Source organism: Leptidea sinapis, chromosome 2 (assembly GCF_905404315.1).
Source record: "Leptidea sinapis chromosome 2, ilLepSina1.1, whole genome shotgun sequence".
NCBI lineage: Eukaryota > Metazoa > Arthropoda > Insecta > Lepidoptera > Pieridae > Leptidea > Leptidea sinapis.
The window spans coordinates 20,604,751-20,609,261 of NC_066266.1; positions in this window are offsets into that span (position 1 = coordinate 20,604,751).

Below are 4,511 nucleotides of genomic sequence, written 5' to 3' on the forward strand. Positions count from 1 at the left end.
CATTTCGTATAACATTCACTGTAAAGCCTTTTTTACATCATTTTCTAAAATATACTACTTCGATCATTCCGCAACATCAATATTTCGTCATTTCTGTACGTTAATGTATGTCCGCACTGCCACTCGAGTAGCGCTCGGCTTGGATCGGCTTACGTTCGGCAGCGATGTCATGGCGTTATATTTATTTTGTTAAAGATTTAATCAAATCAAATAAAATGTTATAATTCAAGATTTCTTAACTATGATATGTAATTCTGCGAATTTTTTTCACTATCGTAATTAGTGCATCTTCCCATAACACAAGATGGCATTTTAATGTAACCTTTATCAAATTGTAAGCAACTCTGTCAACAACAAACGCGTGCGTACTGTTTTCGTATCGAGAGAGCGACTACGACCAAAGAGGCCAATTGCCTCCATTTAGGCGATTCATCTTCGGCGCGCTAGTGACATATCTACCTCTTTTAATACTATAATATCATTGGGGCTTACCCACATAAAGATTATTTTGTGCCCATACACCTAACCTCAGGGGTTTTTTATGTAATCGAGTATATATAAAAATTATTTAAATATTCTTCTTTTATTGTATTTTAGTTTGAGCTGAGGGTATTGTTACCAATGGTAAAAATAAATAAAACAATAAATATTTGACAGCTGACATTAGGAGGTGCATTACTCAATACTCTTTCGATTCTATTTGCTGTCAAAATCATATGTTGCAATTTTAAGAATTAATTACCGATATCCACTCGAATTCATTGTGTAATATTTAAATTAGTACTAATTTTGTTTAAACATGTGTTTTTTCTAACTGTTGTTTCATTAGAATTTATTAAAAAATAAGCCTAAAAATTGATTAATCACTGAAGTCCAAAAATTATTTTTGATTCTATTTCAATACCGCTAAGGGTATTTACGAAGTTTTAAGTATTTGTTGACTATAACTTACAGTAAAATGATATCTACAATATGTAAGTATTAGTCTAATTTATTATATAACATTCGCGAATTTATCATTGCATGCGACCAATTAATAACCGCATATAAATTGTTAACCTATAAGCTGCCACTATTCTGTGCACTGGTCGTGTTGATAGAGTTACATGTTGGCTTTTATCTATACTAATATTATAAAGAGGAAAGATTTGATTGTTTGTTTGTATTGAATAGGCTCCGCAACTACTGAACCGATTTGAATTATTCATTCACTGTTGGGAAGCTTTATTATCCCCGGCTGATATAGTGTACATTACATTTTCTAAAAAATTAGGGATGCCTACTAAAAGTCCAATAATGTAACCCAAGATGTAAAAATATGCATGAGAACGATGTCGCTGGGTATCAGCTAGTTTTGTATATATGTGATTTTCAAGGAACTTTCTTCCATATGCAATGAGCTTCCTTGTGCTGTGTTTCCAAGACAATATGACATGGGTGACCTACCTTCAAAAAAAGTGCATACACCTCCACAAAACGCCGGCATCGCTACTGTGATTCCTCTGGTGTGGCAGGAGAGTGTGAGTGGCGGTTATCACTTCACATCAGGTTACATACACTTGTTTGTCCTTTTCCATTTAAACAACTTTGTTTGGGTTAGATCATTTTAGATCTTAGAGCTATCTATGCAGTCTACTCCTTTTAGATTTATGAACATTTAAAAGAAGTTAGTTCATTGCAGTAGTGGAAAGCTTCGTTACAAAGGTGCCAGCCGGGTACTACTTCCCTACAGTTGCACTATTCTGCCCCAAACAGTAGTGTTCAAACACTATTCCTGTTTTGGTTTGTCATAAAAGGCATTTATTTTCTCAAAATAGATTCCTTTAAAATTCTTTTTGATGTCACTTCTAGCATTACAACAGCTTCATTAACTGGCAATGGCACTCGGAGATAGAAGAAGCTGCGCAAAAAACTCTCTCAGCATTTTTTTTTGCATTATTTTTAATAAAATATACAATATTGTACTGTCATTGCTATTGCTATAAAATAATCATAATCTAGTCCCCGGCTGTTCGATCACTTAGATATTCAGCTGTGGAGTAGTAGGATTTACGACAGAGCCATATTTTAACAAAACATTTAAATTTATTTATAGATAATGCCTGAACAGTGGCTGGGACTCTATTATAAAAGTGTATACATTTAAAAGCTATTATGTATCTTATGAAGCTTACTAGAATTAGTTACAAGCAATCCCTTATTTCTAGGGTTATAATAATGATAATCACTTTAGAGCAAAAAGGTGATTGTTTTTTGTGTTCAAGAATCCTGAGTGACACTGCGTGAGATCTATATAGTTTAAATGTTTTTACCTTATTCTAATATCTATTATAAGCAAGTAGCTATGACCCTATAGATAACACTAACATATTTTTTGTGTTTGGAATTGATAAGAATTTGTGATTAGCCGGTTTATATAATTCAGACATATTTAAAAATAAGCCAACCAAGATAGCTTAAGCAAGTGTGATTAACATATAAATGTGTACCATACCATTAATTAACTAAGCAAATAATAATTGTAAAAAAACCGTAATGTTTTAATGAAAACTCATAAAAAAGCAGTACACAAGAAACAATTATATCATCGAGATAAACAAAACTTTTCATAAAAAATGTTCATGAAATGAAAACTACTGGGCCAAACTATATAAAGTTTTTATAGGACGAAATAACATCTGCTCTGCATCGAACTAAAGAAGAATTACGTAAATCGGATCAGAAATCTAAGAGTAATCGGTGTACATATATAAAAAAATATAACAATCGAATTGATAACCTCCTCCTGTTTGAAGTTGGTTAAAAAATAACAATACCAAAACATGGTATACTTTTAAAATACAGTAAATTAGAATTAAATAAAAATATAATCTTCAGTTTAAAGAGCTTTATTTCTCATTAGTTACGATGTTATCATGAGAACATAAAATCAGCGAATGAGAGACGAATTTTTGAAATTTCGCATTCCGGTTTTAAGGTGGTGGTCCAAGTTACAAGATATGGTTTATTATTATTATATTAATAAGATGCTTTTATTCATTGATTTGTATATTATATAGCAGTCTTTTTTTAAAGATGCTGAGCAAAGTCGCTTTCCTTACAGCTAAGCTTATTACATAGCTGCGCTCCTGCAAATGATATATTATTTTTACCATAGTTGGTTCTAATACTAGGTAATATAAGGTGACTGGTGCTACGTAATGTATATTTGTTGGTTTTGTGTTTTGTTGTGAATGTTGTATTTGAGTGAATGACTTTACTTACCAAAAGCTTAGACGAGTGCCATAAAACGCAAACTTGACTTTTGCATTGGGCTGTCTTAGATTAAGTTCCGCATAAATTCAGTTGTCAAATGACTATTAAAACGAAATCAAAGAATATGCTAAGCTAACACACAGCTAAGTTTTACATAAGAAAAGTCTTTGTAAGTAAGATTAATGCATTGCACTAAAAATTTGCCCTGTGCTTCCCTGGCGTATAAAAGAAAAGGGAAGTCCCAAGCCTAGTGGTGTCGTAAGTCGACTAAGGGCATATACCAGTGGGAGGCTTCTTTGCACAAGATGCCGGCTAGATTATGGGTACCACAACGGCGCCTATTTCTGCCTTAGTAATTTTGGGAACATCATGTAGAACCATTCTTTGTGGATGTCGCCATAGTAACGCCATATTAATATTAATACACTTTAATCCACATTTACTGCACACACACATAGAACAGACTGCAATAGAGTGAAGATGGTCGATCTTTTGTTTTGAAGACCTACTAGTGAACTAGGGCCGGTTCGGTTCTGACATTCATAGGCCGCTGCCGCGGCACGCTACGCTCGGCTCATGCGTTGTGGTATAGTCTAACTATGTTGTTGAGACCTACTAGTGCACCAAAGGCCGATTCGCTTAGATATCAATTAGTTGATTACACTAATGTATAACTAAAAAATAATGACTATACAATAAACACAAAAGGAGACCAATCAGAGACGGCCTTATAAACTGACGACCAGTAAAATTGTGACATTAAAATGTGTGATGATAATATCACGGCTTTGTCAATAGGTATACCTATATATATCATGGCGCTAGACATCGATGTTGATACATATGTAATAGAAAACAGACCAGCACTGTATGATACATCTTTGGCAGAGTATCTTAGAGAGAAATTTAAAAAGAAAATTGAGGATGAAGTGTGCAATTTTATTTGGATATAGTTTTAAAACTGAATGTTTTTAATATGAAACAGTCCCTTTAATAATCGTTCGGAAAGAATAGGATGAACCCAAAATTCTCTATTTCTTTTTATTCTTTTTTATTTCTCAAGTACAAAATAATACACCGCAATCACTGTACTTCTATTGCGTGTACATCCCTACAGTTCTGCCAACAAAATGACCGAAAGTGTACGTTGAGTCTGTGTAATATCTGCCAAAGACATTTTGCGGGCAATGGTGACTTTTTGTGTGCCGCAGACTCGATCGACAAAAAGTGTGTCATCTGCGATAGGCTTAAGAAGA